General features: G+C 40.8%; 1 protein-coding gene and 1 long non-coding RNA gene across 3 annotated transcripts in view; one reads left to right on the top strand and one right to left on the bottom strand.

Annotated features, from left to right (window-relative positions):
* LOC115493495 (potassium voltage-gated channel subfamily KQT member 1-like) overlaps nt 1-15,493 on the bottom strand; it is a 315,875-nt gene that overhangs the window by 61,382 nt on the left and 239,000 nt on the right. The window lies entirely within an intron of this gene.
* Nucleotides 599-9,136, top strand: LOC115493496 (uncharacterized). Its single transcript, XR_012053781.1, has 3 exons — nt 599-1,417; nt 1,930-2,063; nt 2,756-9,136. It is a non-coding gene; the product is annotated as an uncharacterized lncRNA (long non-coding RNA).

The following is a 15,493-nucleotide window of genomic DNA, read 5'->3' as shown; positions in this document are numbered from 1 at the left end:
ATGAAAAGGCACATCTAGCTGCTACACTTTACTCAGATAAAGCTATTGTACAAATCAGCTGTGTATATTGCACGTGTTTTATTTGCAGTGTTGCTGGCCTCAGGCTGCAAGCACATTGCGGTTGTCTATGTTAGGCCTCCACAGCAGGTCTGGTGGAGATGTGAGTGTTCTCCCCCTCCACCAGGAGATCCGGGGCCTTTACAGTGGAAATTTAGGAATCCTGCTGTTGCTGGATGAGTCTGGTTGCATTACCCAGAGGTGCCTTGAACAGCCACATAACTACAGACTTGAGTGCTTGTTAGTTTTATGGTTTTATGCGTAAGACTAAGAATAAATTCATTTCAGGGCTGTCAGAGGCTCATGGTTGGGAATAGCTGATTTAGGCTTGTTTGGGGGGGACCATGTCTGCTTGAGGCTAAAGGAGAAAATGTGGGAGAGCTCCTCAGAGATTTCTTCTGCTCTGTATAAGCCACTGGAACAAAAGATAAGTGAAACTTGTTATGATTCATTCAGATTCCACAACATTGATGGCCATTACAATGGACTCAATAGGAGCAAAAAAAAAAAAAAAAACCAAAAAAAAAAAAAAAAGCACAGCCAGAAGAACAGGTTGGGTCACCACCAGCAGAAAGATTTTTACTTCAATAGTCACAGTTCAATACTGAAAATGTTGTGATGGTGTTCCAGAGAGCACCCATTAATTGGAAACGCAGTCTGGCCAAAGTCAAACAAACCAGAAGCAAGTGCCTGAGAGGGCAGAATAGAGAAAGATGACTGAAGGAAGAAAACATGAGCAGGGGAAAATAATTTTGCTGCTTGATTGCTGGTTTCAAGGTTAAAGTGAAAAGATTAAATCAAAGTACCCATTAATTCTAACTGTTCAATCTAACTCAGTTTGCTAATGCTGCAAAACTACTGGTTCCCTTTTATCTAAAATTGCAAAAGTGTAATTCAAAGCCTGTTCAAAGAGAATAATGAGGTAGCCTGGAAGACCATTGCCTAAAACCCAGTTCCAATTATATGTTATCTGTGTGGACTCCGTTTTTATTAGCTTGCATTTGCCCTCAGGGGCATCACACAAAGGCCAACCATTAATCAGGCTCTGGAGGAGTGCTAAACCCTTTGGACAGGGCTGAGGGCAGGACTCCATCTCTCTCCCCAGGATTTCCTGGAGGGATGAAAGCATGTGTGTCTTTCCCCTGTGCATGTCCTGCACCAGTGATCTGCAAATGCATGGCTGCATTCCCCTGGGGGCTGGTCTGCAGCAGGAGCCCTGGCTTGGCTAAAATACTTGCAATCTTATCCCAGGCAAATAATTAACATTGATTTCTTTTTCATCTGAGCAAGTTTTCTGGACAGAAAACAGGATTCAGAGCTGGAGGAAGCAGGAGGGAGGAACTGCTGTACTCCTTGTTGGGTAAATACCCCTTGCTCTTGCCTGCTGGTGGCTGCCTGATAATCTTGTCTGAGTTGTGGTCATATTATGGCTCATGTAGGGGCAGAAGAAGTATGTTAAATCCAAGTAAGTTCATGATACACTGGACAGTTGAGAGCCGCTAATTCTTATTTTGCCCATCAGAAGACCAGTCCCTCCCTCTGCACCTGTGATTTAGTAACAGGTACCGTTTTGCAGTCTCAGATTAGTCTATTTTTGAGTACAAAATTAATTCCTTACATAACTTGGCTATGAAGTTAATGGATTGATTGATACTGAAGATTTGATGTTATTCTGTTAAGCTGTTTTTGCCAAGGAAGAAAAATGTGTCATAAGATGTTTATTTGTATGCTGCAAAGCATAAATGAAAGGGTTGATTGAACTGTTTTTATTAAGCTAAAAAAAAAAAAAAAAAAGGATAATAGTAAGTTGGCTGTCGGTACTCTTTTGTGTCTTTATTGTCCTTGATTCTTTATAGTCTTTCCTGGGTTCAGTGGACTTTGGATCAGACAGTTGCTAATTCATCTTCAAATCTTTACACAAATGACAACGGCAAGTTCACCATGTGTGCAAATTCCTTTATCTTCTGGGAAAATGTGAAGTTTACATCATAAACCAGAGGCATATGGTAAGTTCTGAGGCCACTTCTGTCACCCCTACAGAAGGATCATTTGTCAACCATCCAGTGTGTTTCCTTTCCAAACTGCCAATATGAGGAAAAGTAGGCTTTTGCGTGGTGCTGTGTGTGATGTCAGGTAGCTGTGGGCAAAGAGTGACTTTTAGCAGACACTTTTCTAAGGAAAGAAACGTCCAAGGTGTTGTCTAGCAGAGAATGATGGCTAAAGGCAAAGGAAAAGGATACTCAAAGATGGAAAAACTGTTACTTTGGTGTGCAATGGTAACATACGCCATGTGAGCAAGAAGTTCAAGGTGCCCCTTATTTAAAGTGTTTGGGACATGGAGTGATGCAGGGGTGGAGCACAGAAGGAGACAAAAACCTGTTTGCATGCTCTCTAAGACTTGAAGACAGCTCTTGAAGGAGCCTCTTGCAGAAAGAGATTTTAAGGAAAAAAGCAGAGAAGCAGCTGTTGTGTGGATTTGGATCCAGGCAAAGCTTAATGTCCGTGATGAATAAGGGCAACTCCTTTGACAGGTGACATGGAATGATGTGACTGTCCTGTCACCATGCTGAGCTGAAATCTCACATGATCTGGCTGATGTGATCAAATAAATGTTTCTTCCACTTGACTGCAGCTTCTCTGAAAGCATCAAGCCCCAGGCTGTGGGGTGAATGTAGAATTTTGCTCCTTATTATTACAGATTATTATATTTCCTGTGCCAGTCACAGGAGACCTGCCTGAAAAGACATGCATCCCCATGGAGTAGCAGCCAGAACCTGGATCCCAAAGCGTCCCTGAAAGGGCTGCATGATGGCAAGTGCTGGGTCAGTCTGAAACACTTCCAAGCCATGACTGTTATTTTTCTCTGCTAAAAGCCATTAAAAAACTCTGAGGAGTAACACAAATAACAGGGATGAAAGCCTGATCTTTGTCAGAGATCCAGGCACTTGGCTGCATTGTAGTTTCAGCAGCGGACATGTGGCTGACTTAAAATCAAGGAGGCAAATATTATAGGAGCACTCAATGCAGCCATGGAAAATGGGGATTTAACCCTTTTTCAGCCTAACCAGTTGCATCTTGGAGTGAACATTGGCCGTGTATTTCATAAAGGAGGAGCTGCTTTTGTTTTTGTTTTAAAAGAGCATTCAGATCAGCTGAGTTTGAGCCAATACTGAGAACAGAGCTGCCAAATTTATCACTGACCAGAAGATTTGTATGGGGCTAAAGGAGGTTGGTACAGAGAGATTATCAGCATGCTTTTAGCTTTATATGTTTCTAGAAGCAAATAATTAGCCTCAGAAACAACTAAATCTTAAAATAAGTTCTAAAATATAAATTATTGATGTGAAAATGCTGATAAAAGTTTCAGGAACTGTTATTTTTGCCAGAAGAAATTAATTCCCCAAGGACTTAGTTTCAATCAATATGGTTCCTGTAACTCTGCTACGGAAAGCCAATTTCAAGAAACTCATTTAGTTCCTTATTTCAAATCCTTCCTGCAGCCTGCCTGTAGAAGAGGGGGGGGAAAAAAGAAACAGTTCTGATTACAGAAATGGGATCATGCAACTTCTGGAGCTTTGTTATGAAATGGAGAAAATTGCCATTTCTTTTTTCTTTCTTTTTTTCTTTTCTTTCTTTTTTTCTAATTTTTTTTTTCCAGAGTGGAGGGGGAGATAAAGTGGTCTGATTGACCTCGTTTGCTGAATTGAGTGACAGGAGCAGCTCCCAGAAGGAACACTGGGCTTATCTCATCCAGGAGAAATTGTCACCTGGGGAAATTAGCATAATCAAGCTGAGAAATGACATTAATTTGTGCTTGTGCCATGTGTGGTCCTGATAACTTTGGAAATGAAGTAACTGCCTATGGTTTGTCAGCAGTATCCAGGTTTCCTTATGTTCTCCATGGCAGCCTGGGTGTCTGATGTCACCTCTTACAGCTTAAACAGTCATGTGGAAAGCATTATAGGATTTTTGGCAACAATGGGGAAAAAGTGGTTGGTTTAAAACTGTTATGTTTACATGTTTTTCAAAACAATGAAGTTTCAAGTAGTTTCCTTATGCCCTATTCCTTTATCTTGCTTTGAAAGCCTCCATTAAAGAAATCATGGACCTCTCAGGAGAGCAGACGTGAGTCTTTTTACATGTTTGAAAACTTACAAAAATTTATTGGAAAAAAATAAGCTTAAAATAAAGTATTGTCCCATATGTCAACATAGGCAAAGTGATAAAGGGAGATGACAAATGAAAACTCTTTGTACACTGGTCTAGACATTGGAGAGGATTTTTATGAGACAAAACTTTGTGCTACTGGTACTCTCACAGTGATGAGTGAGAAAGCAGACCTTTCCAGCTAACAAGATAGACTTTTTGGCCAAACTTGAAAACTGCTGCTTTTGTCCAGCCTCCTTCTTTCCTGGGAAAACATCTCCCATGCTGTGTCTCCAGCACTGTTAAATTCTCTTCTGCCTCCCCATTCTGGGTGTCCTCACCTGGTGAAATCCACATTTCCAGCAGAACACAAATCCTCAGGAGGCCAGATCAGAAGGTAAGGCTGTGGTCTGCAGTGTATCTATGCCAGGAGACTATCCCTGACCTTCCTTCCCCTTTGCAAGGAAGAGCAGGCAAAAGGATGGACATTGTTGCATGGTTAGGACTGGCACACATGCATGGAAACACTTGTGCCACTGGAGATTCACCACCAAGGCTTTTAATTTCCCATATGGCAGTGTCTCCTGTCTGTCTCTGACAACTGGGTCACTCTTGATGACTTAGGACTTACTGTGTTCTTTCCTAGGTGATTTTAAATCCAGGAATCCAATTATTACCAAGAAATCCAGGTCAATGCAGGAAAAGCAGATTCTCAATAAAATGCAAGTTCACCCCCAACTCCCTCCAAGTCACTTGATGAATAAGAAGCTGCATTTTTTCACAAGGATGTCCTGATTGCTCTCTACTCCAGGCCATTGTGACACTGCTTCAGGGAAGGTGACAGTGCCATGCCTGGTGGGAGATGAGGGAGGAACAAAAGCATCCAGCCTGCTGGAGCCCCCAGTTCAGGGTGACCACTGGCCTGTCCAGACAGTGGCTTTGGCGAGGGTGTGATGCCTGTTTGGATAGCATGAGCTGCCCACAGCACCCTAAAGTGAGGGATGTCACTGCTGTTCAGAATGAAAATAAACTTGCATTTCTTCCTCATGGCAAAGGTGTTTGTGAACCTATAACCTGTGCTTGAGTTGGGGGGATGAGTGGAAAGAAAGAAAAGACACAAATGGGGCATTTGGCATGTGCCAAATATATGAGCTATTCTAAAAGTATGATGTGTCATGGGCTCATTACTCATCAATGCTTCATCACACTGAGTTTATGGTGGCCTTAAAACTGGAGAAAAAAAAAGACGTCATTGACATGAAATGCTGGAGACACTCTCCACCCTTTGATTCCTTCAGTAAGCTGGAAGGAGGTTTGTGTACGCATGAGAAAGTGTGCTATACAATGCCAGCCTTTATTATCTTCTTGAATTACTCATACTGTGCAGTATGTAGCAAAAAAAGAAAAAAAAAGGAAAAGAGAGAAAAAAAAAGGAAAAATGTTTGGGGCCTATTTTTCTGTTAAGAAATAACTGTGAAACACTGGAGTCAAGCTACAATGTGAATGAAGGCACTGATGGCTTCTGGAGTTTATTTTTCAAGTGGCTTTTGAATGCTGGTATCTCTCTGTGCTTCATACTGCAGTTGCTAATTTCCTCTGCACACAGGGCAACCCAAATTCCTTCTACAGCCCCCTAAGTCCTGACCTCAACAAAGGAGTGACTGTTGTCCCAGTGCACGAGGTTCTGCAGGCTGTTAAACCTTGGAGCTGTTAAGCCATGCACCAGGCTGGCACTGCGGCAGGGGCTGGAAATTTGGGATCATCAGTGCAAGGGATTTGGGCAAGGTTGAGAGCTCTGCATGAGCTCTGTAAGGCAGCTGTCCAACAGAGGACTTGTGAGTTCAAGAGCTGGCCTCCTTCCCCAGGGTTGTGGGGTTTTTTGAACCTTCTGGGTCTTTTCTTATGACAAAAAGGGGCATGATTTAAAATCCAAGCCATGGCACAGAGCAAGGAGGGGTATGGCAGGTGGAGGTCACTGGCCTTGGAATGGGGCAGTGCTGCCTCAGAGCCCAGGGAACACAGCCAGAGAGGGGCAGGAGACTCCCAGAAGGACATGGGAGACAGAGCAGGGGTGAAGGGCTGCGCATTTACATCTTGTGCTGATGTCCACCCTGAGGAATTCACATGGGTGTGTTCTCATTCTCTGGCCATCAGCTAAGGTTTAAGATTATTTGATTTCTCATTTTGGAGGCTCTTTAGTTTTTTTCAAAGTTAATTTCCTAATTTAGGCAATGCATCAACATTTTCCCCTTTCTTTTCCCCATTTTTTGCTAAGAGGGGAGAGTCAACTTTTACTACCTATGGCATTATCCAAGGTTTCTTCAAGCCCAACATAACAAAATAGATTGGACTGGCTCCAGAAGAGTTTGTTTATTATTACCTTGTAAACAGGATGTACCTTTAAGTTACAATTTAAATATGATAAATGGGCCAAACCCAAAGAGTTTTATTATCCCAGGACACATTATTACCAACTTAACAGGAAACACCTGCAAGTTATTGTTAAAATTAGAGATTGCTGAAATGAGAAATAATTTTTGTGGAACAAAAAAATAGAATTATTGGAGTTATTGCATTCTAAAAGGCTCAAACATATCCATTTGGGCAAAATTTTATGCATTGTTTTTATTGAAATCATGTCTTAATGTTCTCATTGGCAGACAACCATTACAATTTTCCACTGAGAACTAGTATTTAGATAAAGGAAGGGTATTAAAAGGATATTTGAAGCCATGTAAATTTAAAGCCTCATTGAAACAGTGATCAGAGGCTGGGATTCATTGAGGAGATCAGTCTCAGCAGTGGGAGGCATGAAGGTCACTGGAGAAGATTTTAGGACAGCCACAGAGTGTTGGTGAAAGGTCAAGAAGTGTCTGTTAGCAGTGTGTTCCCTATCTGAGAGGGCTTTCCCAGTAACTCAATATTGATGTGTTTGTTGGTTTGTAGTTGTTGTTTTTTTTTAAGGGCTTAATTTCAAAAAGTTCTAGAAAACCATTTGAAGGTTTTTACTTTATGGCATTGAAACTTGTTGTTTTACTGGATGTCCTTCTGCTGATGTCATAAGAGATAAAAAAGATGATTTTATACTAAAAATCAGAAAGGAAAAAAAAATTTATTATTCTGTCCTACAGATTTAAATGATCTACTGGATGATATGTTTTAAATGCTGCTGCTACACTAATGTGCCATTGTCAGATGTACAGCCACAAATCTGCATGTGTTTCAAATGACACTGTTAAGCTAAACCTTGCAGGGATGTCATAAAACCCTTTATTAAAGTTTTCCAATTTCTGAAACAAGGTTGCTTTAGATTATGGGACAATTACTAAATTAATTAGCATGGAAAATGCATAATGATGTGTTATTGAACAGACCATTAACCTGAATAGATTATTGTAGGGGGAAATGGTTTATTCTGGCTTTTTAGCAGTACAGTTTTTAGTGCTGCAAATTTTTTAATTTAATGATTTTTTTCAGGAGGAAAATGGGCATTGTTGGTGAGCTGTTTTATGAAAAACTTTTAAAATTATGGAATATGTCTTTAAGAGATAATTTTGAGAATCTGTGAGTCTCAGGAGACTTCCACAGGCCTGGATCACTTAAATATGGGAATGGGGTCACCAAGTCAGGAGGAGGCTTTAGAAATGTTACCTGACACATACTGTCTACTCAGTCTTCCCAGACCAGATTAGGAAGAGTGACTTTTGGAAATGCAGTTTTCATGTAAAATATACTACACTAATTTAAAGCACATTTCTCCTTTTTGCTACACAAACACAAAGACAGAGACCAAAATGCCAAGCAAACTGGAAATTGTGGTAAACAAAAAATGAAATTGAGTTATCGCCATCCTTTGCTCCTTGATGTGTTTAACTTGTCATTTCCCTTCAAATTCAGATTTGCCTTCTAAATGTGGGAAGGTGAAATGTTTTATTATTCAGCCTTATTATATTATAATTATTGGCTTTTTACTTTTGCTACAGTGGTGTGGTGAATAAGAGAAATGACTGCAACACATGCTGCTTCTCTTTCCCCTGGTTCCATCAGACTTTCCCATTGTGCATGCACAAGGCAGAGAGGACACGACTGAGTAATCAAAATGAGTCACTTTCCTATCTTTGATGAAATAACTCTGTTCAGCACCCCCTCTGCCAAGTAACAGGCAGCTATTGAGAGCAGGTAATTGCCCTGCTAACACACGCCAGGGCTCAGATAAGAACCAAGCTGTGCACATGCAGAATATTAACAAATTCTCCAAGCCTTGACTCTGCAGAATAAGATTCATAATTTTCATCCAAGATACTATGCTCTAATTAACCAGTGCATGGTACTTCACACTAAATACAGGGCTTGAATAGAACTTTGGGAATGGGATAATGGAGGCTTATTAGGTTAATAAAGGATCATGTGTTCCAAGGCTGACTTAAAAACACAATTAGACTTCCTTTAAAATAGGCCAAAGTATTTCAGATTTAATCAGTGCCCTGGAGGTTATTGAAATTATGAAATAGGTTTGGCAATTGATAAGTGGCATCACTTTTGCAATTCAGAAAATGAAAATCCTCTAAAGAAACACCAGGAGCTTTGGTGGCTAAAAGCCACCTGAAAACAGACTCAAAGATTGGATGCTTTTTGTTAAGCATCCAATTGGGGTGACCCAATTGTAGCCTTCCTGCGTGAAGCGAGCCTATGAAAAAAAATGGAGGGACACTCTTGACAAGGGCCTGGGATGACAGGACAAGGGATAATGGCTTCACACTGACAGAGAGCAGGTTTAGCTTGGATATTAGGAAGAAATTCTTCCCTATGAGGGTGCTGAGGCCCTGGCACAAGGTGCCCAGAGAATCTCTGGAAGTGGCCAAGGCCAGGTTGGATGGAGCTTGGAGCAACCTGGGATAGTGGAAGATGTTTGCCCATGGCAGGGTGTGAGATGGGATGGGCTTTAAGGTCCCTGCCAACCCAAACCCTTCTATGATTCTACAGCTCCTGTATGGACACACACTCTCGAAGCGCGCAGTCTCATAGAATTGTGGCAGTTTATTCTCTGTTTTTCTCAGCAATTTTCTCTCAACAACTGCTCTCAGCAACTTGAAACAGTCTGACAATTGACAATGTTGTCTGAATCCTTCCTCGAGTCTCCTGTTGTAAATGTATTACACAGTATAACACAGTAGCACACACAACATTAGCTGCATTTCCCATTCCTACCTCTATGAGGGTTTATATATATATATATATATATATATATATACATATATATATATATTTTTTTTTTTTTTTTTTTTTTAAGGGGGTGATTTTTCTTACATATACAACCACCTGAAATGTAGTTTTTCTGCCAGGAATCTGTGCCATTATTCCTGCTTTTTATCAATTTAAATTTTTCTTAGCTGATTACGTAGTAACTGATGAATCAAACACCCCAGGGCCTGATCATTAGGCAAAAGTCCTCACCCTAAATCAAAGGGACTTTCAGCCTAAAGGGTGGGACTGTCTGTCATGAATATTGAAAAACATCATCAAAATAGATCACGCCATCATGTAGGTGTAATCAGAGTAGCCAAATGTGTTTTAACCTTTTTAGTGGAAATAATATTTAAAAAGAGATACCAGAAGGGTGGGAACACATCTGAGGAAAGAGTCTGCAAGTAAAATTTAGCTCATATGACTGGTTTGGTACATTAACAGGGGATTGTTTCCAGGACTGGCACTGGCAGAATTTAATCTTTCCTTTGCAAATCTTCTCAGATTAATTTGAATTTTCTCACATTTTAAAAAATCAAATATTCACCTAACTTTTTAAAGTTTTTCTCCACTCACCACCCATCTTCCTCCATCTTTGCTGAAAGATTTTGACCCTTATTTCTTATGGGTCAACTCTAGTTGACCCATAAGAAATACATGAAAGACTGTAACTCTCAATAGCTGCAAAAAATATTTTATAACACTTCAGCCTGTCAGAGCACAAACTGTTTTCCTCCTGCTCCAGCTATTCAGTGAGTATCACTGTATTTCATTGCTATCTCCTCTAAAAAGTGTCAAAGGGAGTTAAGTACACAGGACAAATCCAGGCTTCTAGGAGGACTCCCACATGCTTGGCAGTGAACCCTAATTTCTGTGCCTATCATAAAATACAGTTATTTATACAAACAGTTCAGTGCCTGCCCCCCCAGCCAAGTGATCTGCAGATCTGTGCAAAACTGACACCGGCTCCTGAATGCCAGGTGAGTGGATCTCTTCTAATCCCATGATGTGACAGAGGTCTGAACAAAGCTGTCCTTGGTCAGGACAGACAATTAGGAAAAATATTTCCTGAATTCTGTGCAATTTCTGGAATTATGTGCAGATTTTTCAGGTCAGTAAGAGTTATGTTTAACCATACACTGTGATACTGCTTTATACTGTCTGCACAAAATAATTAAAATAACAAAGCCCATAGCTGTATTTTGTTTGCCTCAAGTCACATTAGAATACAATGAGATAAGAAAGCAAATCTTCTATTCATGTTCTGGAAGTCTGCTTCCTGCTTCCATGTGGATGTGCTCTAGCAAACAATAGGTTAGGTGTGTTTCGAAGTGCATCTGTACACTTTGCTCATGTAACCCTTGTGTGATATTTGCCTGGAGCAGGGGTGACTCCACCAAGCTCTTATTGTTTTTCAAGGCACCAGCTGAGGGTCAATCTGCCACTAATTTTTCCCAAAAAGGCAAGAGGAAGAATTTACCTTCTTCAGTGGATTAAACACAATTTGAGTCCAAATGCTGGGCACATGCAACTCAGCATCCATTTCTCCAGTGGGATGCTGGTCCCTTTCCCTTTGAGAGGAACAGGCACATTGTCAACACAGCAGAATCCAGGAGAGCTGCTGGAAATGCAGTTTTGAGTACCCTGGTGATGCTGCAGTTTTTCACATCGTGCCACCAGCACATGGCTGGGTAATGTGTAGGATGACTTGGGTAACACAAGGCAAGATTTCATCCTTTTCTTGTCCGTAATTCTTCACCCTGACTCTTTCCAGCTGTGGCCAAGTCAAATACACCTAAAATCTGAAATGGCTGCATTCAACAAAGGTGCATGCAGCAACTTCCTAGAGGTGCCAGCAGCCTTTGCCCTCTCTCCATTACATAGTTGCACTTGGGGCCCTCTTTGTTCCTGCAAAGGTTTGGTTCTGCACATCTGGAGCTGTGCAGTGCCCCACCAGGAAAGGAATAAATTTACAGACAGTGTAAGGATAAATATTTACCAGAACTCATCTGTAACAGCACAACAGGAACTCTATTTAAAAACAACAACAACAACAATAAAGAAACCAGTCAAGAAATAAAGGAGTGGTAAATCCCATTGCCTGGACTGATCTATTTTTACACCAGTAATAACAAAGAGATTGGCAATGAATTGCACTTATTATCTTCAGTGCAATAGCACAGAGGACCCATGTTCAAGAGTCAGTCTGTCCCTGACATCACTGGGTTTTATATCAAAAATGAAAGCATTGCTTTTTATAGCATATAGTGGTAGTGTTCACAAAATATCCAAATGCTCAGGTTTCACTCCAACTGAAGGGAATTTAAAGGCTCCCGCTGACTTCTGTGGGAGTTGGATCAGGCCCCATAGCAGCTACTTACGCTCAAATACAACCTATGGTTGCTGCAAGTAGGGGCAAACCTTAGATTTGCATGATGATGATGATTCTATTTTAAATTTTGTGTAGGCAGCACACACACACACACGCACACACACACATGCACGCACACACACACGCATATAATTGTTTGATTTTCAGAGCTGCCTTTATCTCTAAGTGTTATGATAAGATTTTATTAGGCTCTAAGCTGGCACTATGCATGTTTTGGGAGGAGTGAATGCTCCTGGTGTCTCTGCCTAGGAATAGATGTGCGATTCATGGATGCTTGTGTTTGGGTTGTAACAGGCTTGGGAAGGACAAAAGAAAAATTTCCTAATTAGAGCCACTTTTCCTGGTTAGAGCCACTTTTCTGAAACTTCTCTGTGGAGAGCAAGGTCTCAGGAAGCAGGTGCCTCCCAGGAGGGAGGAAAAGGAGTCAGCACACAAACCTCAGAAGGACCTGCAGACAGAAGTCTCAAGGAAGATGAAATGGAAATGCACATGCAACTGTAGGGAAAGATCATGCTGGAGATACAAGAATCTCATTGAAAGACTCAGACAATGTAATTCATGTAAATCTGAGGTTACCTGAAATCTTGAGAAGACACTGGTTGGTGTAACATGTGAGGAACAGTAGCCAATGATGAAGGAAGTGCAGCAGAGTGTGAATAAGAATGGTGTCTAAATTTACCCAGATCTGCACATCCTTTATGTTTCTTTTAAGAAAACAAAAAATAATCACTGGACTTTTTCAAATTTTAAAGATGATCCCTTTAAAGATGGAGAATGGCACAAGAAAGAGAGGAGGAGGTGCAATGCAGTATAGAAAATGAAATGGCCACCAAGCATGTCCAGCTCTGTTTCCAAGAGCTGTTTCCAGCAGCAGATGTTTATGGGAGAGTACAAAGCTGAGGTTGTGTAACATTATTCATTTCCTTGTTTGGCCTCAGTAATCATCTCTTCAGGAGCTTCCTGAGGTGGGTGTGCAGCATGGACAGTCGTGTCCTCCTGCACTAGCCTTCCATCATGGATGTGGCCAGTGCCTCTTGGAACCTCTTGGAACTTCACCGTCCTCACTGTGCCATGGCCAGAAATTCTGCAAAGTCACTTCATTCTTCCCAACAAAACAGGGAGCCCTTCTTTGCCCCAGCCTGTTAATATCACTTTTTGTGCCCTGTCACGTTGTTATAACACTTGGTCACCAATGGTTAACCGCTGTCTCTGTCTCCCCATTTAGGAATTTGGATACATCTCCCACATCTCTCCCCTCAATAAGATCATTTTGATATACCTTACTTATGGTAAATTCTTTCCTTTCTCTGTAAACTAAGATGATGTTCCCAAGGATGAACAGGTAAAATCAATACCCAAAGATATTTCTGATTTCAAGAAAGTGTCCATGTGAACTGGGATTAAAAATCACCTATGGGGAATCATGGCACATACATTTGAAAATCCAAAATCACCCAGTCTTTGTGATTATGGAGTGACCTATAAGACATACACTCTTAAAAACATAGATAATGATTTTAAAATTTGGTGTTTCAAAATAATGAAATTGCTGCTGAAGACCCTTTAGCTATGACTTTTAGCTGTTTGGAGCATGGTTGTTAATTTATGTAAAGAAGGCAGATAAATCAAATAATGAGAAGCCCACTCCTTTCTCAACCTTTACAGATGATCCAGAGCCCCCGCCTTGTTTTCATTCAACTATATAAATATTCATCTAAACTACTGACCGGATGCAGAGTAGAAAAAAATAACTTGAAATAAATAGGCTTCTCTATTTATACACATTCTGTTGTGTTTGTGCTGGGGCTGATCAAGAAGAGGTGTGTTTCTGGAAATAAAATCATTCAGCACAGAAATGAAGATTACAATTAAAGAAAAAGACAATCCAATGTTACATCACTGGACATAGCCACATCTCAGTGAGTTTGCCTGTCCTCAGTGCCTAAGGTGGCATATAATACTTTCTCTGTTGTGGCCATTTTAATTATGTGTTTTGGTTGAGCATATGGGTGCTCTGATGAAGAATGTAGCCATTTCAGAGTCAGTGAGTAGCACACCTGGAATCTGTGGCCTTTATTTCAGTGTAAGTCAGCTACCTGAGTCACACTAATGGGGGAAGACTAGTTCTCAGGTGCTTTTTTACCTCTGTTTGGTTTAGCTCTCCACAAAAATAGAGAGGAGCAATGGAAATAAAATTTCATTCACTGTTATCCCGAATTTTATCAGCATTATACATTTTTTTAATCACAGTTTATAATTTCAGAACAATAAGAAAACACTGAGCAGAAGGCTTATTGCCCACTAAACATTATCTCAAACAGAAAGTTCTGGCAAAGCACAAATCATCCAGAGCAAGTTCTGCTGGCATGTGAGTTATAATATCCATATTAAGTCAGTAGATATACCTGACAAACTATGAAAAAAGCACTGTAATTTTAAGGCTATTGCTGGTATCTTGACAATGCTATAAATGAGATAGTGTCTCATTCTGTGCAGCAACGTGACCTTATTGACTTCAGCAACAGTTGCATGAAAATTATTGCAGGGTAGAAACTGAGTCAATGCTAATGGAAAAGAATAATATCCCCCAAATTCAAGATTATGCAACCATCTGGCAATGCAGACCACTAAGAAACAGAAAGGCCCAAAGAAACATAAAAGAGTAGAACACAAATTTTGTGCAAATTATTTATAAAGGGATTTTTTTCCCTTAATGAAGTGATGTATGATTAGCTATGTACATGTTCTTTCCTAGAAGGTGCATAAGCCGATCCTCAGCATTGAGAAAAGAGAATAGCTTTGCCTTCTTGAATTGCAGACAGCAAAGCAGAGGAAAAAAAGATACTGTGATTCTGAGCATGGGAAATATGAGGCAACACACACACAGAAGTAAGTAAGGTGTTATTCTCTATATAGTCATTTTTAGCACTGTGGATTGGTTAAAAGAGAGAAGACAAAAGATGCCCGAATTCCTTTGGAGGTCAGCTGATTCAGGACCAAGCTCTAGGGACCTCTCAAGAAAAATAAGAAAAACATCCCAAAACAGAGAAAATTCAGTTAAATCCAACACTCTAAATAACAGCACTGCCTGGAGATAAGAAGGTATTGGGTAGAAATGAGAAAGGCCATAATTCCTAGGGCTTTATTTCCACAGGGTCCCAAACTTTGAAATGTACTTTGACTAAACCTTAGATCGCTCTCAGATGGTTTCTCTCAAGGAAGAGCCCAGGTTAAAGGAGAATGGGAAAACATAAACAGGTTGGATGTCACATGTAAATAACAACAAGCAGCAGTCCTGATGGGACGGCTGCGGATTTCAAGGAGACGTGGGCTCATGCAGGATGTGAGTAACTTCCAGAGACTTCCCACTATCTTTCAGTGGGCTCCCACTGACGTTACTGGTATCCTGTGGTGAGAGAATAGGACCAATATTTTTAGATGTGGTGCTGGCTGTTCTCTGGATTCCTTGCAGCACCAGTGTATTTTTAGTGGCTCATTATACGGCGTGGAGGAGTCTTTGTGTCGTGTTGTATCACATGCAGCGTGTGAACTTCCTGTCCCTGCTCCACCATGCCTTTGATCCTGCCCATCCAGCCACCACAGCAGCAGAGCTGTCACACCAGCCACTGCCATTCCTTCCTTAACAGGCCTTCC

Source organism: Taeniopygia guttata, chromosome 1A, assembly GCF_048771995.1.
Source record: "Taeniopygia guttata chromosome 1A, bTaeGut7.mat, whole genome shotgun sequence".
Taxonomy (NCBI): Eukaryota; Metazoa; Chordata; class Aves; order Passeriformes; family Estrildidae; genus Taeniopygia; species Taeniopygia guttata.
The sequence above is the reverse complement of the archived record's forward strand: the minus strand, read 5'-3'. Positions and strand labels throughout refer to the sequence as shown.